Source organism: Danio rerio, chromosome 4 (assembly GCF_052040795.2).
Source record: "Danio rerio strain M-AB ecotype USA chromosome 4, GRCz13ab, whole genome shotgun sequence".
Classification (NCBI taxonomy): domain Eukaryota; kingdom Metazoa; phylum Chordata; class Actinopteri; order Cypriniformes; family Danionidae; genus Danio; species Danio rerio.
Genome location: NC_141024.2, coordinates 45,281,604 through 45,305,830, shown reverse-complemented (window position 1 = coordinate 45,305,830; position 24,227 = coordinate 45,281,604). Strand labels below are relative to the sequence as shown.

The 24,227-nt window shown below is 39.1% G+C and overlaps 1 protein-coding gene and 2 non-coding genes across 3 annotated transcripts in view; 2 read left to right on the top strand and 1 right to left on the bottom strand.

Moving 5' to 3' along the window:
- The window catches only part of LOC103910934 (uncharacterized), a 492,719-nt gene that overhangs the window by 140,597 nt on the left and 327,895 nt on the right, over positions 1–24,227 (top strand). The window lies entirely within an intron of this gene.
- trnar-ucg (transfer RNA arginine (anticodon UCG)) lies at positions 11,381–11,453 on the top strand. Its single transcript has one exon. It is a non-coding gene; the product is annotated as a tRNA-Arg (tRNA).
- Positions 14,189–14,262, bottom strand: trnat-agu (transfer RNA threonine (anticodon AGU)). The gene has a single exon. It is a non-coding gene; the product is annotated as a tRNA-Thr (tRNA).

Below are 24,227 nucleotides of genomic sequence, written 5' to 3'. Positions count from 1 at the left end.
CTCATTAGGTATTGGTGAGTCACCAAAATCCAAAGTGTACGGTGGTAACTCTTTACCCTGACTGTTGGACTCTGTGGCAGGTTCCTTAACATTCACACTCTGCAGTGAATACAATTCTGCAATGACACTCTTTGCAGGAACTAAAATGTCATGCTCAGTTTCATTTTTCAGGATCACTGGGATTTTCTGAAATGATCTCTGGGAAAGAGTGACAAGAGAAGATGCACACAAAAGACCTCCAGGCAAGGAAGACTGAAGAGGAGCCTCCATCAGAACCCACTTATCAGAGGAAAGCTCTCTGGAATTTATTGAACCCTCAAGCACAAGAGTTTGTCCTGCAGGGACAACTTCAGGCTTTGTACCCTGGGCTCGAACAAGTCCAATCATGCTATTGGTTTTTTGCTTGAATCGGTGTCTGAGAACATTCATGACGACTTTGAATCCATACGGTAATACATGTGAAGGCTGGGCTACTTCAGAATCAAACTGGGCTTCATAGGCTAAGTCAAGGGTGTTTGTACCAATTAGAACAGGAGACTGAACATTACTGCTAGTATCTGCAGTGACCAAAGCAAGAGTGGTAAGTGTGATCTCTGCTCCAAGGAATTCTTTTGGGAACACTACATCAATCTCAACATAGCCCAGATACGGAACAAACTGTCCATTTGCAGCTTCCACCTCAAGATGTTCAAGCAGTTTTATCTCTAGATGAGACAAATTCTGTTCATAATAGGTCTGAGAAACAGTGGTTACCTGCGAACCTGTGTCAAAAAGAACACTACACTTTTGACCCGCTATAGAGACTTCAGCAGTGCATTTTGCCCCTACCAAGCCCTTAGGCAAAATAAAAGGTTTGCTTCTACTGCTAGCATGGTGATTGCAAAATTTACTATTCTTGGGACGCCTGCTACATTTTTCAGCCCCCGTTTGTCCCACAACTGGAGCTGATTCTATTTTAAAGGAATGCGATAGGATGACCCCATTTGTGCCTCCCAGGATGACTGCCGCTCTTTTAAAAGCTTTCTTTTGGCAGCTACCAAGGCAGGATTTGCATCACGATCACATGTAGAAGCAATATGACTGTCTTCACCGCAGTGAAAGCAGTACCAGGGCTTAGGTTTACTCAGCTGCTTAAGAGGGACACTGCTTACAACTTCACTCAAGTTTGTTTGCACGGACTGGGTTTTGTTCATCCTAGTAGCAGATTGAGTTTTTGCAGACTTGCTTGGCTTAGCTTCAACAATTTGACCCTTCAACCCTACTACTTGCTTTTGCAAGTCACAAACCCTGCCCTCTGGAGCACACTGAGCTTGCTTTTTAGCTTTCGTTAAACCCTCAACTTGGTTCTGAAGCTCTGCAATTTGCTTTTTCAAATCTGAAACAATAGTCTGAGTCGATACAACCTCATCCGATGAAGCGCACACAGAGTAAGAGGATGTTCGCAGCTTGGATGCACCAAGATGTTTTCTCATACGGAGCTCTTTTGTGCTAATTTTGTCTTCTGCTGTTCGCAACAGTAACAACAATTCTGAGAAGGAAGGGGGATTGGCCTTCTTTTGTTCTAGTTGTAATTCTGAAATGAGGGCATCGTCCCAACAACCCCTATAGAATTGTCTTACTAAGTGTCGATCAGCCTCACTAGAGGGCACACCACCTCTTCTAATAGCCTGTGCAAGAGCTACTTGCAATCGCTGTAAAAACTGTGATGGCTTCTCTCCTGCATTCTGCATTGTGCTCAAGAACTTAGCAAAGAGTTCGTCACCATCCTCCACCGTTCCGAAAGCTGAATCTAAAAGATCAAGATAAGCTCTAGGCGTTGCATGCAGACCTAGCGTCCTCACAATGTCTGATGCTGGAGGTAGAAGGCTGTCAATAATTTTTCTAGATCTGACTAAATCAGACACGGCTGGGTCTTGTAGCATGAGTTCTACACTGTTGTGCCAAATCTCATAGTCTACCTCATTCGCTGGACGAGGGGACCGCCCAGAAAAGAATCTTAGCTTGAGAGGAGCATGCATGTGAGAAGTAGCTTCTTCACTCTTCACAATATGCTCAACTACAACACGCTGTATCTCTGGGGGATTTACATTAGGAACATTCGTCCCAACTAATGGAACAAATGCAGCACCCATAGGTATTTCCTGGCTCCCCTGAGCAGGGTTAACTTGAGGAATACCTGAGCGCAAATCAGAGGCAACATCTGTAGTATCGTCATCAGCCTGTGCTACGGGTTCCCTGCATTTAGAAAGCTCTTCTTGTAAGAGGTCCTCAAAACGCCTACCACTAAGCTTTGCAATGCTTTTCAACTTTTCCATATAGCCCTTGGTGGCACTAGTAGTGACGGTTTCAACATAAATACTGGACAAAGCTTTGATCTCATACTGAATATTAGCCTGATGTGGATTTTCAAAAATGAATGGTAACTGGGGCTCTAGGATTTTCACTGCACTTCCACTCTCATATTCAACTATCACATTTTTGTGATGGGGGGACCCAGGACTGTCAATGCGGACAATTCTATTTATGCACCCATATTTACCTAGATGCTCGGTCAGATCAGTATCACTCTCTGTGTCTGTAGTTCCGCTTACAATAAGAGAATTTGGAACCTTAATGTTCTCCTGTTCAATGATTTCCATCTTTACGTTGTAAAGTCTATTTAAATACGTCTGATTTCTTACTATAGTCACTCTCTACTTACTGCTCCTGGCTGGCTCGCCAAACTATAGCGCCACCCTCAGGTCACCCACGTCACTACAACTGCTTAGACTGCGTGAACCTGAGGGAAAACGTGGACCAGTACTGTAGGTTCGTAGGAGCAGAAATGAGAGACTGACCAAAGAGAACAGACAACAGAGATTAGTTTCAACTACAATGAACTTTATATAATAAAGAAAGAAATAAAAATAATAATTGTCTTAATTTCTCTTTCCAGAGGAAAAAAAACAACAATAAAGAAGAACAACTTCTTTCAAAGAAAAGAAACTTGGTTATCAATAAACCCTCTTAATGAAAATAAAAAATGAAAACCAAATAAACAAAAGAATGAATTGTCTCTTTTTTTTCCTTTCTTAAAAACCTCTTATTTAATCTTTTCTTTCTCTCTGACAAACTGGTTTATTTATTTCAATTTTATGGTTTTATATATATATTTTAGCTTATTTTAAGTACAACGTTTGACCTATTTTTATTTATAGCTAATTGACGTGTCCTAATTATATTACTTTATTCTATTAGAAGTAAACTACATGTAGTATCAGCTAATTTTATGTTAGTTTAAGCAAAATACTCAAATTTTCAACTCAGCTTCCAAAACAAAAGATAAATACCCCAAATGACAATGAATAAATCACAATTATGAAATAAAATAACAATTTGTCTTCACACTAATACAGTGCAAATGAAAAACAATAATGAAACAATATAACTCTCAGAAAAAAATGACAAAAGGTTCAGTGAAGGCTAATTCCAACAGTCTTTCTTGTAGACTTTATATATCAGTCTCTGAAATCACGAGGAAAAGTATTGTTTCGATTTCAATCCATAAATTGAGTCCTACCGTCCTGCTGCCCAGAACATACCACAGTACAGGTGGAAAGGAAGAAAGTGTGATGCCAGCTTACTCTGTCATCCAGCACAGTTCTGTCATAAAGATGAACATTAAACAACAGGTGCAATCGCTGCAATTTCACCGTGAATGTCTTCAATCGAGATCCGTTGGGTGGCCCGCCATCTCATTGCACGCGATGACAACCGCGATCCGTGTCCTCGCTGCATCCGCGTCAATATCAACTTAATATCGCAAGATCAACAAACAATCAGGTCCGATGAATCACTATCAATATCTTTCTAGACGTTCTGTCAAGTTTAAAAGACAGGATTTCACTCGTTTCTCGCTGGATTAGCTTTCCGATCTCAGCTTCCATGCGCTCGCTTCCCTTCCGTTTCTTCCTCTGACGTCACTGACTTTGTTTACGTCGTTCCGCTGCACGTATTTCCTTTCACCTGATAGGTCAGTGGTGAGCTCAAATTTAACCTCTTAAGGGCAAAGTAACAATATACATCTTCACAATTCACAAAATTCAGAAAATAAAACTAAATCATCAACAATAAACAAACAGGAAAACAAAAAATACCTTGAGGCAATTTAAAGATTTAAACTCGAATTCTATTTATGAAGTACTTTTAAATTAATCTATAAATCGGGTTTTTTAATTTATTAATTAAGCTTAATGTATATCAGTTTATATTTGCATATATTTTTTTTTTTTTCTATTTGTAATACTATGGATTACACAGAAATATTCTCACATGTAAATCATACATTAATTGCTTTCAGAATATTAAAGCACAGCAATTGAAAACTTTCAACAATTGAAAACATTGTCAGTGTCAGATAAACTTTCCTCAGCAGCTGAATCCAAAACCTGAAAAAGTAACCCAAAAACGTAACTAGGAATACTGTCTTGCATACACAAAAACTGTAATTGATCGTTTTCAGTGTCCTGGACTTGAACACTTGAGAAATTTACAGTATACTGCGCTGCCTAGTTGGCTCCAAAATCTGAAAAAGGCCAAAATGCTGCCTAAGTGTCAGAATGAAATTGCATACACATGTACATTTTACTATTTACCACATCACATTGTCGACAACATAAGCAAGTGGCATACATTCAAATTTGTTTGTCTATAATGATATGTTGAACCAACTGTTCATCTGGTTATTTAAAAGAGAAAGAGCTAAATATTCATACCTTGGGTCGTATGTACACAGCTGATCTTGATTGCCTTAGCTCCTGGCAGGCTTTAATTGTGGCAGGGCAAATTGTGGAGAGCTGTAACGGTATAACTTCTCAGTGGCTGTTCATTTGGCACAGTGTAAATTCCCTGTCCTGCAGCTGTGGGAATTCATCTCTAACTGTTTTCATGAATTCCTCCTCTGCCATTGTCCATGCTACAACCAACACTTTCTGTGTTACCCCAGCTACAAATGATGGAAAAATGTTTAGCAAAAAACCATAAATATTTGTTTTGTATGTCCTGCACACTAACTAAATCTGGTCTAGTTAAACTAACTTCATCCTATTTCATTTATTTGTAAAAGACATGTGTGCTCCTCAGATTAATTATAAACAAGGTCATGTGACAGAATCAATGTCTAGTAAGTAAATGTATGAAAATATATATATATATATATAAGTCTATAATATGTGGAGACCAGTCTGTGGAAATCATGATTATCCAGAGATTCTGCCTAGAACCCCCCACAACACTTAACTGCCTAACACATTGGATAATACCTACTTCATTACACAATCGCATAATCAGAAAAACAGCACATCTCTGATTTAAACAATATTATTAACAATGTTGTTTGATAAAAACGGTTCAAAATGTTTTATTAAAACTGCACTTATGCCTTGGTATATATAGCAAGTCCTCTCCATTGGGAATGAATCCAATTCTGATCCTAACAAGACAAACTCTCTGAGATCGCTGTCTTGTAAATGTTTGCTGCCCTCTTTGGAACATCCTTAGTCTTACTCAGCACAAAAGTGACTCACAAATGAAATAACTGGCCAAAACTGGTTTCTGACAGTTTGCACAAATCATTAAATGAATATATTTGATTTAGGAAAGGGTTAACTGAACTAAACTGATCTGTGAAAGTTTTCAAAAAACCAAAAAAGCAGTGACTCGAAGGGATAACTGACCAAAACTGATTTGTGAATGATTTCATAAATAATTGAAGTGGTGTACATGGGTCATGACTGGGTTAAATGGTTAAAACTGATGGTTAGAGTTTTCTCAAACAATTCCAAGTGGTGTACATGGGTCAGGGAAGAGTTAACCCACAAAACTGCATCCAGGATTCTATTATAGATTATTCTCTTAATGTGAATATTGTTTGGAACCAGCTTTTGGAACAACTACCATGATATAATTAAATAAATAAGGCAGAACATAGAAAAACAATGAAACTGACTAAAATGGATTGTGAACCGCAGTTAAGATAGTTTGTGTTTTCATTTAGATTTAATTTGCCCATAAATAAACAGTGCGCCGCCATGCAATATGGAATGTTGTTGCATAATCTCTATGATTTGTGAATCGTGATGAAGTTTTTGGAAAAAAGGAAATTTATTGTATAATTATATTACATGTAAGCGTCTATATACCTGGTTTCTTTAAAGTGGACTTAGCTGGCCACATATTACATCTTTTACACGCAAGTTCATGATTTCCTATGGAGGCGCGCGATTTGCCCTCTTATATTGGTAGCAACGTGCTCGTGTATTCCAGAAACTACAATAGACAATTTTCGAAGGTCTGTTCAAACTGTCTCTATATGCCAGGGGCCAGGAGAGAAATGAGTGGACTTGGTGAAATAGGGTGGACCGCTTAAACTAAGTTTAGTGAGTTTCTTATATCTATGATCTCTGATAACATATAATTGAGTGACATTTTTGAGTATCCAACCCAGGCCCGTGCAGAGACCGTCCAAAGGGCATGTGCATGACAAATTTATTGAAGAGCGGCATCAGGTGGTTTGATGTTGCGCGTGTACTGAAGAGCGGGGTTGTCGCGCGCGTTCTGATCAGCTGTGTTGCCGCGCGTACTCAAGAGAGGTGTTGTCGCGCGCCTACTGAAGGGCGGGACCAGGTGTGCTGCGTCGCTGGGACACTTTTTATCAATTTTGGAAGGGCACTTTCTATCCATGACTAAAAAGGGCATGTGCACTGCACAGGTTGAGCCCTATGTGTGCACGTGCCTGATCCAACCCTAGTTTTGAAAAAATAAATTGCAGAAATGTGTTGAGAATCTGAAATCATTCACTTTGTAACAAGGCTAATAGAAAACTGACATCGTCATTTAGCAATAAATATAGAAATATAAGCATAACATATTCTGATACTGAATTTATTTGTTCTTTATTAAGCTAGAAAGAACAAAAAGACAATGAAAATATGACAAGATCTAGGTGTTTATTGCTTTATCGTGTTGTTTGGTAAACGTATTGGCTATTAAATCAAGCAACCACACACAGTGAGCATTGGATAGCTTGAGATGTGTGACATATGTGAAGAGTTTAGTTGCAAAGCGAGATATCCATTTTGAGAAATGTTAGTTATTTGACTTTATTATTTAAGATATCAACAGTCAAGTTCATTCACAATTTTTATACATTAAACCAGGGGTGTCCAAACTTTTTGGGCAGAGGGCCAGATGCAAAAAAAAAAAAAAAAAAAATATATATATATATATATATATATATATATATATATATATATATATATATATATATATATATATATATGTGTGTGTGTGTGTGTGTTTTGGAATTATTTTAATTTGTCATCCAACTGTGTTTCTAGAAAGACATGCGGTTTTAAAATCTTGAATCTTCTCTGGGCAAATTACAGTTGCATCACTCATCAGACACTCCTATATAAATTCTCCTTTATTAAAGGGTTTGCTGCGTTGTGCGATTAGCTGAGCTACCTCATAACTAGGCAGCGTAGAATGTTCTTGCACTTTATTATTACGAAAAAACTGCTGTTGTTGAGCTGACAGGGCATCTGCTATTTGTTTTACTTTTTGATCTCGTTCGGCACCAGTGTAAAAGCCTGATGTTTTGTTTAATAATGTCTTTTAATATTATATTCCTTAATTACTGAAACTGATTCCTGGCAAATTAAACAGACACATATTCCACTGACCTCTGTGAAGAAACATTCTTTGCCCCAAGGTAACTGAAATTTCCTGCTTTCACTGTTGATTTTCCTTTTTCTTGGTTGTGCCATGGCTCGCCAAAACGTGATTATCAATTATGTTTCCTTCAGTTTGTTCGGTTCGTTTTACTTCAAAACAGGAACTGCTGCCTAAAGGCTGATTTATACTTCTGCGTCAAACACCGGCGTATGCTACGGCGCTGACGCATAGCCCTTCGCCGTGGCCATCGCCGTCACTGACGTGCACCTCTCAAAAAATGTAACTACACATCGCAACGACGCGTAGCATAAGCTCTGTGATTGGTCGGCTCGGTAGCGCTGACGAGTCTGGGCGGGGCCGAGAGCCGCGCGAATGGCGCGACGCCGCGCGAGCGATTGTTTACAAGTGTGGAGTCCCGTGAAGGAGCTCCGGATGGAAAGTTTTGTTTTGTGTTCACCTCATAGTTAAAGTTGTTGCACTTCCGCCAGTTCCTGCCTCAAAATGAGCGAGTTTGAGCCACTTTTACATCCCGGAAGTGTTCAGGAAAAGCAAAAAAGTAGCGAAGAAACTCGACACAAAGGAACATTTACACTTCACTGCCAACTAGCGTTTAGGAAGTGTTAATGCAGACCAACAGAGACAGCGCGCAGAAGTATAAATGCACAGCCACGCGCGTTGCATGCGCCGTGGGTTACGCCGGTCACCTGACGCAGAAGTATAAATCAGGCTTAATTGAAGGCATGTGATAGCGACACCCGGTGGTTATTTATTGAATTACGTAAATTTTTGTATAGCGGGCCAGATTCTATTAATATTTAAAAAAGGTCTCGCGGGCTGCCACAAAACTGATTGCGGGCCGCAGATGGCCCACGGGCCGTAGTTTGGACAACCCTGCATTAAACTATTACTTGAGCTCAGTGAAGGCCAGGAACACAATATTTTCAAATCCAGGATATATTCTACTATTGTAATACCATTAAGAAAAGCTAGTGAATCAATGTTTTGTTTGATAAGTAAGATTAAGTTAGTTTGATAAACGACTTGTAGCTTGTTACAGAAAGAGTGAAGGCTCCTTCCACCCCGCTGCTGAAAACCAAACCTGAATGTTCAGAGAGGTCAGAGCTGCGGTGTCACAGTTCTTGCCTCTGTTGCACAGATCGCCTCGCCATGTCATATTTATTGAATTATTTCACTATAATATAATATAATATAATATAATATAATATAATACAGTATAATATAATACAATATAATACAATACAATATAATCATCATCATCAGGGCCTGACCAGCCACTGTGGCTATAGTTGCATTTCCAGTCACAATTTCACGCAAGGAAAAGGGAGCGTGCACACGTTTTAAACAGTCGCACGCATCACAACAGCTTTTGGCACAAGTGATCATCGTCTCATTCGGTATTCACAGAAATTAAGCGAGAAATTAAGAATAAATTTACAAAGGACACTTGGAAATGTAGCCTTGCAGACAGGTATCTTGTGAGGGGGATAAGCGCATGAAAAAAGGCTGAGGCGGAGACTGACAGACACAGGATTATTTTCTTGGTCTACTTTTGTAGCATTTTTATACATTTTTGTGAAGTTGAAGGCTACATCTTCATCTAATACTTTGTCGGCATGACAGACCAACATTACTTGCATTACTGAGCAAACTCAGAGCACTTCACCGGCGATGACTCACTTCCCAGGGGCCGCTAAGCTCGCGCAGCAACCTGAACATTCTATATCCGTTATATCGCACTTTGTAAAGACACTGGTCTGGCAGATATCGTGTTTTGTGAAAAAATAAATTTTGTAGTAGGCCTAAAATGTACGTTCAAAAAATTAAGCAACTGGAATAACTTTAGCATGTCGCGATCGTCGATGAAGAGAGTGCAATAGCATATGAAGATGTGTGAAGGTGCTGTAGTGCTGTCCCATATCTTGGGGGTAAATTTTGAAGCCCTTTCCTTCACATTCTGTTTGAAGGGGTAGGGGTATAAAAACAGAATTGGGCCTTTATAGTGCTGTGATGATGATGATTGACAGGTGTGTGTCTAATTAAACTCAGGTGAGGAGAAAGAAAGCAGGCAGAATAGGAATGGTGCGTTCACACCAGACGCGGAACGCGCGTCAAGTGCGAGTGATTTACATGTTAAGTCAATGCAAACACACGAATAGACATCCTGCGGCGCGATACATGCGAATGCCGCGGAGCGAATGAAGCGAATGGCGCGATGCGAATAGCGCGATACGCGCAAGGCGAATTGAGCGTTTTGTGCGTTTGACGCATGAAAAATGGAAAATCACGAAAAATGAAAAAATCACGAAAAATCATGAAAAATGAAAAAATCTTGAAAAATCATGAAAATTGTAAAAATCAAGAAAGTCATGAAAAAATCATGAAAAATCTTGAAAAATACCGAAAAATCATGAAATATGGAAAATCTTGAAAAATCACGAAAAATCACGAAAAATGAAAAAATCTTGAAAAATCATGAAAAATGGAAAAATCTTGAAAGATCATGAAATATGTAAAAATCTCGAAAAATGTAAAAATCTCGAAAAATCACAAAAAAATAAAAAAATCTTGAAAAATCACCAAAAATCATGAAAAATGATAAAATCTTGAAAAATCACCAAAATTAATGAAAAATGAATAAATCTCGAAAACCCTTGAAAAATCTTGGAAAATCTTGAAAAATTAAAAAAATCTTGGAAAATCACCAAAAATCATGAAAAATAAAAAGTCTTGAAAAATCACCAAAAGTCATGAAAAAAGATTTTTTTTTTAAAAATCACCAAAAATCATGAAAAATGAAAAAATCACAAAAACTGAAAAAATCTTGAGAAATCACCAAAAATCATGAAAAATAAAAAATCTTGAAAAATCACCAAAAATCAAGAAAAATGAATTTTTTTTCCAAAAATCACTAAAAATCATGAAAAAAAGAAAAAAATCATGAAAAATGAAAAAAATCACCAAAAATCATGAAAAATGATCTGTACAGGCAGTACAAAATACAGATAGTGCAAGTACAACAGTGCAAAATACAGTGCAAATAAAATGACAATGTGAAATTGACAGCGATATGTACAATGTATAGGTGTCCACATAGTTGTAGGCAGTGTTGTTTCAAGAATGGATTGGCTAAAGGTCAGTGCATGCTACATATCGATGGTGTGCAGTGAGGGTATGGAAGAGTCTGTGTGTGGTGTATTAAGTGTTCATCAACCTGATAGTCTGAGGGAAGAAACTTTCCTTTAGCCGGCTGCTGCGTGACCGGATGCTGTGGAACCATCTGCCCGAGAGTAGCAGACGGCTTTGTATGTATAATTGTACATGTTAGACTAATTTAGATTAGAAGTCCGCTAAATGTTCATTAACTAAAGTCACAGCAAAAGGTGCTACAATTAATGTAGAAAGGCCAAAGAACAACTGTTTTTTTTCTTTTGTGACAGCCATAGGGCTCGTCCAGGATTTGAACCTGGGACCTCTCGCACCCTAAGCGAGAAGCATACCCCTAGACCAACGAGCCCTGAAGAAGTACCCTGCAGTGCCAAAAAAAATTCTGTGAAACCGATCCAATCTACTTTTTGTTCATGTTGTTTTTGTTACGTGCGTCAGCAACTCCCTGGATGCATATTACAGTTCAAAAGTAGTAAAAAACAGCCCAGTGGCCTAATGGATAAGGCACCAGCCTTCGAAGCTGGGGATTGTGGGTTCAAGTCCCACCTGGGTTGCCTTTGATTCAGTTCCTTTTAAGATTGCTGTGCAGCACAATCCAGTGTGACCTTCAAAAAGCTAGGTTCATACCCTTAGGTCAAAAAGACATGACAATGGAAAACTCTTCAGAGAAGCTGTTTTGTCATTAGGTGTACAAACCAGATCGTCTGAATGCAATATGGTATAGGGATCCTTAAGTGCTGTGTTACAAAAACTTCCTGAGTCATACAACAGATATGGCAAATGCTAGTATTGGCCCAGTGGCCTAATGGATAAGGCATCACTCTTTGAAGTTGGGGACTGTTGATTGTTGATGAAGTCCTGTTTGGGTTGTGTTTGTTGGGTTACATTTAAGTTGTGTGAAAAAATCCTGACTTGTCTACTCAAAGCTTAGGTGTGATGATTTGAGGACAATAGTTAGCTTCGAATTCTCAGACTTGCTGCACACTTCAATTAGGATTCATCCAATCTTGCTTGAATCTCACTGTCACGTTACAAACCTAAAAGGTTCTGCTAAGCTCTGGGAATGGAGATCTTGACTTCAAGTACCCCATGGCTCTCAATTGACGGTCTCATGTTAGGTGGATGATGATGAAATGCAAGCAAGAAAATAGCTGCAGAAAGGTTGTGATTTTAAATTAATGAGTGGCCTTGACTGGAATTCGAAACTCTCCAGACCAGTCACACTATACACTAGAACCATAGCCCAGAACCGATGAGACACGAATGTGAATGATTGCAAAAAGAAAATGTTTGTCCATTAGTTCTTATTTGACAGAATGAAAACTGTCATTGAGATCCTAAAGTAATTAGTGATGTGGCCCAGTGGCCTAATGGATAAGGCATCAGCCTCCAGAGCTGGGGATTGTGGGTTCAAGTCCCACCTCTGTCATTTTTATAAATCTCCCTTCAACTTGGGATCAGTGTTTGGTGGATGAAACACAGTAGCTGTGAAAACCTTCCTGAGACATGTTTGCGTGTCATTAACTTGCTTAATTGTCATCCACATTACCTGTTATGACTAAAAGGGTAACGAGATACCTAACGCAAATGGCCATTTTGAAGCCTGCATGGTGCCTACAGAGAAGAGACATCAACCTCTTCTCCGCTGTTTTCTTAGGTGTTGTCTCTCTGTTCTCAAACAAAGCTCTCTATAAAATAATTAAGTTAAAACGATGTTACAACATGAAACGTAGGAAAACACAGCACAAATAATCATGAAGGAGATAACGGAAAGACAGAATGGTATAATAATTACCCTTTTTGAGTTCCTGGTCCTCTTTCCGTAAAAAGATGAGCTGTTATTAATGACTAAATAGGTCACGCAGAAGATCAGCTAAGAAAAGTTCTACAGGGTCTGTGGCACTTGCGGCCTTTATGGGTTCATACAGGTTGTGAAATGTGGGTGGGACTGCAAAGGTGTGAATCTTTGCCTATCTTTTGGAAGTGACAATAGCCTACTGTATACAGTAGCCTACATTTACCAACCTACCCTAATTCTTTAGCTTTCATTTTTTTTTTACAAAAAAATGTTGCAAAGTAGCAATAGGCAAGTTTTTACAGCAACACGCAAATATGTTTCAAAGGATTAAAATATTACAAAAATTATTATTTTCTACATAAATATAAAAACTGCTGCCTCCATGCCTTCTTCATCTTGGGTGGGTTGTTTTAAGTTCATTCATAACAACTTGCTTTTTTAATAATATTATTATTAGCAGCAGTATTGTTTATTATATGCATATTTATATTTGTGTTATTAAAAACAAGCTTAGATTTGTCCACGTGTCTGGTTTTGGACCATATGGGGCATCGCTAAATTATATGTAGGAATTATGTAGGATATGTAGGATTAGGAAGTGAAGTGGACACTAAATAGTTGAGTTGTTAGTCGTTTCTTGAAGACAGCAAGTGACTGCCGTTCTGTTGCAGTTAGGGAGTTCATTCCACCAACTGGGCAGATTGAATGCGAGAGTTCGGGAAAGTGATTACTTGCCTCTTTGGGATGGAACCACAAGGTGACGTTTATTCACAGAACTAAAGTTTCTGGAGGGCATATAAATCTGCAGAAGTAAGAGCAGATAAGAGGGAGCAAAGCCAGAGGTCGCTTTGTAGGCAAACATCAGAGCTTTGAATTTGATGCGAGCAGCAACTGGCAGCCAGTGCAAACGGGTGAGTAGCAGAGTGACATGTGCTCTTTTCAATTCATTAAAGACCACTCATGCTGCTGCATTCTGGAGTAGCTGAAGGGGCGTGTTGCTTCGCATGAAAATTAGTTTCAAATTCAGTCGTTTGGTGAGTAAATGAATATGATGAATGAGAACGGACAGGCATGTGCGTATAGACATACAATGTTATGTTGTACAGTAACGTGTCATTTGTTTGTTTCAGTTGTCTTCATTTGAATGGTTTCGTGAGGATGTGATGGTGTGCTTTATCTGCCTGATTCCCACTGAAATGGGCGGGTTGTGTGCAGTTCGATTCGGGGGACGTTATGGGGGCAGGGTTTGCGTGACGTGCTGCGAGCTACTAGCGCGAGAGTGGAAACGCAACATGATTTCGGCCTCACTGCTTAACCTCCTGGGAAATTGGCCCAGCCCGAATAAATTCCCAGCCTCAGCTCACAGCCTAGAAGTCCAATGCGCTATCCATTGCACCACAGAGCTTGAGTGCTCTCCTGCCTCAAGCACTGTTGCACAGAAAGCACTTTTTGGTACTCTCTGGCCCATGAAAGAATGGCCAACTGCGGACAAGGCACTGCTGGGATTCAAACCCAGGATCTCCTGTTTACTAGACAGGCGCTTTGACCAACTAAGCCACAGTGCCAAATGATGTTGACATGGGCTTATTGTTTATTCGAAAAAAGAGGAAAAAAAAAACCTAACAACGGTAGCGCTGCATGTGTAAATGTCTGGACTTGATATATTAAAGTCCAGTTGGTTAGGCATTACCACACTATGCTATATAAAGCCATCGTCCAAAGCCCTCTTGAACAAGCAGCATTCTTAAGGATTTGAGTTTTGTTAAGAAACCAACTGCTAAACATCCCGCTGCGTAAACAGTCGTAACTCTTAAGAAAAAACAACCGGGGCACCTGTACATTAGGCACTGCTGGGATTTGAACACAGGATCTCCTGTTTACTAGACAGGCGCTTTGACCAACTAAGCCACAGTGCCAGACAGCCATAAAAGGGGCTAATTGTTTGATCGAAAAAAGAAAAAAAAACATACAATGGTAGGGCTGCATGTGTGAATGTCTCGACTTGAAATATTAAAGTCCAATTGGTTACACATTACCACACCATGCTATAAAAAGCCATTGTGCAAAGACCTCTTGAACGAGCAGCGTTCTTAAGGATTTGAGTTTTGTTAAGAAACAGACTGCTAAACAGCACGCTGTGTAAACAGTCGTAACTCTTAAGAAGAAGCAATCATGGCACGAGTGTAGGGGATCAACCTAGGTTTTAATATCGATCAGGGGGTTATTAGCTCATTTCAATGTATCGGATCCTGAAGATTCGAATCATTGATTCGACTCAATTGAGTCAGATTGAATCAGATTAAAAGATTCACACTTTATCTACCATTTGTCCCGCAAATAGAAGACATCGTATCTTACCAATCTTGTTTATATTATTTACGTGGCCAACGATCATAACATAACACAGTATTGGGTTAACTTTTAGCAAGGTAACAAGCTCTACAGCTCGAGGCAATGACTTAGAAGCACATAAACAAGAACACAGTTCTTACAAAATGAGTACAAAGATTTATTGAGCTACACTACGATACATGAAACTAACTACGTAATAAGCAAACAACAAACAAACACACACATTCACACATACACACACGGGCAGTTCAGAGGATGCAAAATGAGTTGACAACATCCCAAATTAATTCTAATACTTCTTGCAAGATCTTAGAATAACACCTGAGAAACCACAAAAGCAGAGATATGGCTTATCTTTAACTGCTTAAGATCAATCTGCACAAGATCAGCAAGAGACAACATTAGTTTGTGTTACTTGCGCCCTTTTTGCTGAAGTCGAATCTCCCTCGCCGGCCGGCCTTGGGGAAACACGGTGCTCCTGATTGAGTAGTTTCTCGCTTCGATGACGTCTATGGGATTCACACGCTCGTGAATGGCTGTTGTCCTGGGTTACCTAGGTGATGGACTGCTGAGAGTCGGTTTTGCGGAAGTTCGTGCAGTTTCGTGAGTCCCGAAACTTAAGAGATTTGCGTGGAAGTTTTTTAAGTGACCTGGTCTGGTTCGTCCCCATGGCACTGTCTGCCAATGAGCAGTTGCCATGAAGGGCAGGGCCAGGCCCCGTACTGACGTAGGAAAGGTCATTAATTAACAGACTGCATGTAGATTTCACGTGGTAGAACTCTTGCAAGATTGAAACTATCTTATATCAAACGTTACAAGATGAATACTGTTTGTACTACTAGTTTTTCATTAACACCAACGTATTGCAAATGTCACTAGCTTTCGTTCAATACCAGACATCATACATTTCAGACACATACAGATTATTTTACTCTGTTATAAGGGTTAAAACAACACATTGATTAACCTAGTTGGTTGGAATAAACAGCATATGAGGAACATTATGGCATATTATTCAAAGATACATCTGCCTTAGTTCTAACATTAAGAGATTAGCTTTTATTCATATGCATTAATGTTTCTAGAGATCTCTTTGTCTCTACGAAATTGTGCATCTAGCAGGATGTGCCCAAGGCGAGCACATGACCAGGAATCAATTAAAAGTCTCGTGAAATGGTTTCCGCTGAAGATCCTGTAATTGTTTTTAATTTAACTGATTTAATTAATCATTGGCTAGTTAGCCGAAGGGTACCAGAACATCTGCGGAGAAGTACTGGTTAGGTGAGCCCGAAATCAATTGGCGCTCTGTTATCCTGATGGTATAAGCCCTCAAGCTAGTTCAATGAATGAGACCATTGGAGTTGCCCAAGATTTCAGATTCAACTTGTGTTGACCACTGTAATATGCTGATAAGTTCCTACACCAGTATATTAGGCACTGCTGGGATTTGATCCCAGGATCTTCTGTTTACTAGACAGGCGCTTTGACCAACTAAGCCACAGCGCAAAAAAGAGGGCAAGATATTTCTGCACAAAGAGACAAAAGAGACAAAAGATAGCAAGTCTTTAAATGGCAACCTAAGAGGTTGTTACGCCTCAAAGCTATACAATTTCATAATCATTTCGTTAAGCTCTATAAAACAAGCACTAAGGCTCTGCTGGGATTTGAACCCAGGATCTCCTGTTTACAAGACAGGCACTTTGACCAGCTAAGTAACAGCGCCACAAAAATATATTGTAAGAGACATTTGCCCAATAACAAAAATCGGAGAAAAAAAACAAAAAAAATAGACAACAAAAATCAGCATGTCATGATGCAGAAAATGCTGACAAGATGGAAGGGGTCTTTTAGGGCCAACTCACACTATGCCATCCGTACCGTGCCCAGGTCCGTTTCCCGGATCATTTGAGAAGTATGAGTGCGCTGAATCAGGCTCAAGCACGGTTCACTTGGCCGGCCCTGGCCCAGTTGGAAGAGGTGTGCCTGAGCGCGGTTCACTTGGGCTTTGGCGCGGTACGCTTGTGTGTGAGTGCAAAACGCGCCAAAGCCCGAAACTGAAAGCGAGACGTGACTTTTAAGGGACTGTTTCATATGGATTTATTAATCATTCTTACTGTTCAGTGAACGCAAACTGCCGTCGTTTATTAAAGACGCAAACTCCTCACTTCACGACAGCTGCGCGCCTTCAGCAGACCTCCTCATACCTGCAGCACGAGGGCTTTATGATTGTTTATGAGTGCCAAAAGTGGCGGATCTGTCCGGTGAAATATCTGACTGCGTGTCCCCGCATCCCTAAGGACTGTTTGGCGAAATATTTGACTGCATATCAAACGATTGAAACGATATAACTAGAGAAATCTCCAATGTGCTTTTGAGTGAGAGAGCGCTTCTCACTGAACAGCCCAGCAGCGATGACGTAAGCGTGCCGAGTCTCATGCTCTACAGACTGAGCTAGCTGGGCTGGTGAGGAGCTTATTCAAGAGCTAGACACCATTTACATCAATACCTTCCCTACCCTTGAGAATCTTCTGCTAAATTCTAAAAGATTTAGATTTAGATGCTAAATTTCATCTTGTAACGCTGGACAGAATGTCGCTTGACGTGCGTTCTGAGTTGCGAGTGATTTACATGTTAAGTCAATGCAAACTCGCGTATAGACATCCTGTAGCAGGATACGCGCGAATGGTGCGGCGCGAATGTCACAAATTTATGCGCAATTTATGTGCGAATAGCGCAATTTATCCAGGTGTTTTGCATCTGGTGTGAGCGCAGCATAATGCTGGACAGAATGTGGCCCAGGATCTATGCCCAATGCATATGTTAGCAGTTGCAAGGCAGCAAAATGCTTAATTCGTTCCCGGGTGGGCTTGAACTGAACCACCAACCTTTCAGATAGCAGGCAAACGTGCTAACCAATTGAGCCACAGAGACTTAGTGAAAAGTCACCTATAGTGGTAGAAACACTGAACTTTGTCTCAAAAGGTCTGTTATATGAACCTAATGTAAGTTTGCTTAGAGAGACAGAAAGGTAACAGAAGCACCCAACAACGAGCTCGAACACATGACCCTGATATTAAGAGTCTCATGCTCTACCGACTGAGCTAGCCAGGCTGGTAAGAAAGTTTTTCAAGAACTAGTCACCGTTTACATCAATACCCTCCCTACCCGTGACAATCTTCTGCTAAATCCTGATATTATCTTGTAACGCTGGACAGAATGTGGCCCAGGATCTATGCCCAATGCATATGTTAGCAGTTGCAAGGCAGCAAAATGCTTAATTCGTTCCCGGGTGGGCTTGAACTGAACCACCAACCTTTCAGATAGCAGGCAAACGTGCTAACCAATTGAGCCACAGAGACTTAGTGAAAAGTCACCTATAGTGGTAGAAACACTGAACTTTGTCTCAAAAGGTCTGTTATATGAACCTAATGTAAGTTTGCTTAGAGAGACAGAAAGGTAACAGAAGCACCCAACAACGAGCTCGAACACATGACCCTGATATTAAGAGTCTCATGCTCTACCGACTGAGCTTGCCAGGCTGGTAAGAAAGTTTTTCAAGAACTAGTCACCGTTTACATCAATACCCTCCCTACCCGTGACAATCTTCTGCTAAATCCTGATATTATCTTGTAACGCTGGACAGAATGTGGCCCAGGATCTATGCCCAGTGCACGTGTTAGCAGTTGCAAGGCAGCAAAATGCCTAATTCGTCCCTGGGTGGGCTTGAACCAAACCACCAACCTTTCAGAAAACAGCCGAACACGCTAACCGATTGCGCCACAGAGACTAAGTAAAAGGTCACATACAGTGGTAGAAACGCTGAACTTTGTCTCAAAAGGTCTGTTATATGAACCTAATGAAAGTTTGCTGAGAGAGAGACAGAAAGGTAACAGAAAAGCCCAACATGGGACTCAAACCTTCGAACTTGAGATTAAGAGTCTCATGCTCTACCCACTGAGCTAGCCGAGTTGATGAGGAGCTCTTTTAAGAGCTAGACACTATTTACAGTAATACCTTCCCTACCCGTGATCTTACTGCTAGAGCTTGGAAAAGGGGTATAGGTGTGTGTGGATTTCGGTCATACACTTTACATCTCCAGGCAGAAAAAAAATCCTCAATAGGTTTGAGGAATGGAGAATATGGAGGGAGATAAACAACTAAAAAACATGGGTGGGCAGAAAACCAGTAATGAACCAGATGAGCTCTGATTTCTAAATTGCAATTTTTTGTCAAAGTTGTTTACCTATATGATGAGTTAGTATGCAAAATAGGACAACTGACTTTACAATTGTGAATGACAGTGTGTTCCTTGTGAAAACAAAAGATTTTCTGCATGAAAATTGTTCAAAATGCAAAGAATTGTGTGTAGTGTTTTGAATAAAGTGTGTTTGAACCTGCAATTTGAGCGTAAAGCAGGAATTGTGCTTGTAGTTTAGCAGAATTGGTTCAGGGGGTTGGTGCATCAGTTACATGTAGTAGTCATTGTGTCTGTAGTACAAGTAATTTTGTGTAAACAAATGGAAAAAACTGTAATTAATAGGTCACATAGCTTTAGCTTGAGGCTGTGTTCAAAATGACATCAATGTTTTCAAAGTGCACTGCTAAGGTAGCACAATTGTAAACATGACGATTGCTAAAACTGAACTGCAAAAATAATTTGAAAGCAAATTACACTTAAGGGAGATGATCTTAATGTTTTTTTTATTTGAATTTAAACTTTGAATGTTAGAATGTTCTAAATGAATATGGCATAGGGGGATAACTGGGAATAGAACACAGCCAGGAACTATGTTTCTACAGCTCCAGAGTTGTAGTTGTGAGTGCTTAAGTTTGCGACGTAGTTTGCGAATGTTCGGTGGAGCAATGGATTTGGGAAACGGCAAATCAACAAACTATGCTTATAACTACGGAACTTGCGACCTTAGTTGGCTAACGATGGTTTTGGTCGGCTAACTTCATGTTAAATAATTGTCTTTAGGAATTTGCAGTTAAAATGTAAAATTCGATAAAGCAAGTGTAACCCAGGTTACTAGTTGGTAGTATACAGCAATAGAGCAAATAGAAATATGAGGAAAAAACATTGGCAGAATACTCGATTAAATAATATACATTCAAATTATTTACTTATATAAATAACTTTTAATAGAGTATTATACAGCATTCAAGGGAATAGTGCTTTAGAATGACATCGTCGTGCCTTACACTATAGCAGCAGATCAGCTTTCCAAACAATAACAAATCTCGCTTGTCTGTTAGCTTGTGTTTACCGTTGCTATGGTGATTCAGTGTTCGCAAGGGAAAGCAGAGATGTAAGTTGTTATATTAATAACAGTAGAAAACTATTAGATTTATATCTTTTAATGTTTTTAATGCGTATTAACTGTGAAAATTGACCATTAATAAGATGCTGAAATGATTTCAATCATATATTTTTAATGAAGGATTGAGAGAAGAAAAAACAAGATTTGTCTCTGAGAGTGAAATCTGCACATGAGTGCCACCTGGAGTTTTCCTATTTTTTTCACTTTGATTTTGAATGATTTCCTTGGTGAGTTCGTGTTTTTATTATTTATTATTGTTTTCATTATAACATGATTTAAACTAGTGTCGAAAAATGTGTTTCATTAATTAACCATTTGTTTGGTCTAGTAAAAACAAAGTATTATACAGAGTATTATACAAGTGATTGTGTAAAGTTTAAGTGAGAGAGTAAAATGCTGTCATTTGTAAAAAGAAAATGCCAAATAGGAGAGAGAAATATGAAAAGAGAAGCATATACATGGTCATTTACTGTTGATGTTTATTTAGAAATGTGTTACGCTGAGTTAATGCATACACTGTAAAATGCTAATGGTTTCTTTGGCCTTGTGTTTTCAAGGCCAGGTTTTTTTTTTTTTTTTCTTTTCCTTGGTTTTGTTCGTTTGTGCATATTCTTCTGGTTTTTTATCGTTGAGATGTTCTATTGACGTCAGTTGCTGGATGTGATCTGCTCTGGATTCGAATTAATTGAAGTTTGAACTCTTTTCTGGATTTGGATTGTCTCAACTTCCATCGGCGTGTCTAATTGTGGAGTTGGACTGGCGAGCCTCCCATTAAGTGGATTCTTTGGATACACCTGTTGAAAAGATACAAAGGAAACCTATTCAGCGTCATGGTAGGAGTGTAAATTTACAACACACTCACAAGTGCAACATCCTGGATATCTGGAACTGAATTTGCAACCTAGTTGTTTTGCAAAAGAATCTTTTTGAGTGTTCATCACCTGTACTGGACTTTTGGAACATTTTGACATGTTTTAAGTGAATGTTTTATTTTAATTTTTATTTTATTTGTACATTGTTTTTTATATTGTTCATTCGTTGCAATTTTTGAAGCTTTATAGAGAGAAGTTAATTGGTTTAAGAAGGGAAATTTTGATTATATGTTAAATAATAATACAATTTTAATATTGTATTATTAACTTACACTTATAAACCTTTAATATAGTATTGTTATTAGTATATTAGTATTATATTATTGTTATAATAGTAACCAAAATATAATATTAGCCCTTAACAATAGAAAAACAGAAAAATAACATTATATTAACTTACCTTATTAGTGATATAGCCTTAAAACTCTGTGAAGAAAGAGAAGTGTTATTAGATTGTGTAAATAAGATTGAGGTCATTAGATAAGTGTGAAAAAAACCTAAAATTTGTTTTGTTTATTTTTTTATTTATTGTTTTATATTTCTGTGAACATTTTACAATACAATCTTTTATTATTCTTACCTCTGTGTCCGAGTCCTTCACTGTTGTTGTATCTTCTCTCTCTTTGGAGGAATTTAGACTTCTAAGCATCTGGTCCATTGATTAAAAGCTTATAATACATTTGTGTATCGAGGGTTACGTACCAAAAAGTGGCGAGCCAGCCAGGAGAGATTTTGCAACAACAGTGTCTAATTACAGTATTCGAGTTCACTATAATTATTACAAATCGGAGAGAACTTTAACGTCATGGATATCATAGAAAAAGAGAATGTAAATATCTCAAAAACAGTAATTGTGGGTGAGATTACACTGACTGAGACAGACTCAGATTTAGAGTCATGGCTTTTAAGATATGGTAGTATTAACCGACATCTTCTCATTGATGACCCTGACTGTGAGTTTCATTGACATGCTATCATAGAGTTTACACATAACTCCGCGATGAAAACATTGATGCCTCTTTTGCCTTTAACTGTAGTTAGTATGTCAAACCCAAGTACCACTTTTATGGTACGTGCTTTAAGCTGCGTCTACCCCCATATTGCTAGTGATAGTGCTACTAATGGATATCTGGAGGAATTGCAAAACATTGCTAGTTTTAGTGGAAAATCCACTGAGGAAGTACTCCAAACAGAGTTACTGAAGATTAAATTTGGCCCTTCTCATGCTGAGTCACTACCTGTTTTGGATAAAAAGCTTGAATTTCCAAATGCAGCACGTTCTCAGATACTTGATCGTAGCACAGTCAGTTCACCAAATAGACTGCTGTCCCCAGTCATATCACAAAGTATGATTACTGAACAAACAGCTTTTCCTTCATCTAGAATTTCACCATTTCATGAAGTTGAATCAACAAATTCAAAAAACCTGTCCAAGGAAAGCCTTAACCATAGAAGTACTAAACCCACAGTAACAGTGTCATCCCATCCAGCACTTACCATGGATATAATTGATCCTCCTAGCGTGCAAAAGGTAGTAGTTGAGCACATTGTCCGCACAAATGACACAGCTCCAATGCACCATACCTCTTTTCGCCTCCGATCTTTCTCTGGAAAACTTCCTAGACCTGTTAATGAGCCAGACTTTGACACTTGGCATGCCAGTGTTGATCTCCAACTGACAGATCCTTCTATATCTGACTTAAATCGAGCCAGAAAAATCATAGACAGTTTGCTTCCCCCTGCTGCAGATATTGTTAAACATGTCTCCCCTAACAGTTTACCTGCAGTATATCTGGAATTGCTGGAGTCTGTATATGGCTCTGTAGAAGACGGAGATGAGTTATTAGCCAGATTTACGAATAGCTTCCAAAACAATGGTGAGAAGCCTTCAACTTACCTGCACAGATTACAAGTTCTCTTAAGCACAGCTATTCGACGAGGTGGGATATTTGAAGAAGAGAGAAACCGATATCTTCTAAAGCAGTTTTGTCGCGGCTGTTGGGACAGTTCTCTCATTGCTGATCTTCAATTAGAAAGGAGAAAAGCCACTCCTCCTCCATTTGCAGAATTAGTAGTTCTCATACGTACAGAAGAAGATAAAAATGCCTCTAAAGAAGAAAGAATGAGAAAACATTTAGGGCTAAATAAACACTATCCTGCCCCCTCGAAATTCAGACTGTCAGCTCACCAGATATCTGCCCACCAATGTGAAACTCAGGATGATCAAACTGACACATCTCTTGCAAAGCAATAGTGTGAACTTCAAGCTCAAGTTGTTGCACTGCAAAAGCATTCAAGCCAGAAAGAAAAGAAAAAAATGCAAAACCAGATGAAGTGAGTGAGCTGAGAAATGTTGTCACTGAGTTACAGGCACAGATTACAGCCATGCAAACTACAGCCACTACAAAAATTAAAAGTGATGTGGAAGAAACTGAAATTGCTGACTTAAAGAGACAGATTGCTGATTTAAAGGTTCAACTGTCTGCCCCTGATATGTATAGAAACCGCACCAGAAACTTGCTGCCTGAACCTGGAGCAACAGATTGTTACAGAGCTAGTAAACTACCTGAAAGTAGACCTCGTCCGGGGTATTGTTTTAGATGTGGGGAAAATGGTCATCTTGCCAGCAGCTGTAATAATGCTCCTGATCCTACTAAAGTTGCTGAGAAAAAACGCAAGTTAAGGGAGCGACAAGCCCAATGGGATACCCAACAAGTTGCAACTATGAATCCTTTAAACTGAGAATGGTCTCTGTAGAGGGGCATACAGAGACTAAAAAAAAATAATAATTGCCCTGAGAAACGTAAACAGTTGTTCAACCAAAATGCATGTGACGCACCCCCTTTGAGAAATTTACCAAGAGGATTAGTGGGAGTGAAGTGTACTGCCCAAATAACTGTTGGTAATAAAAGAGTTTCTTGCCTTCTGGACACAGGGTCCCAAGTAACTACTGTTCCCTGGTCATTTTATCAAGAGAATTTATCA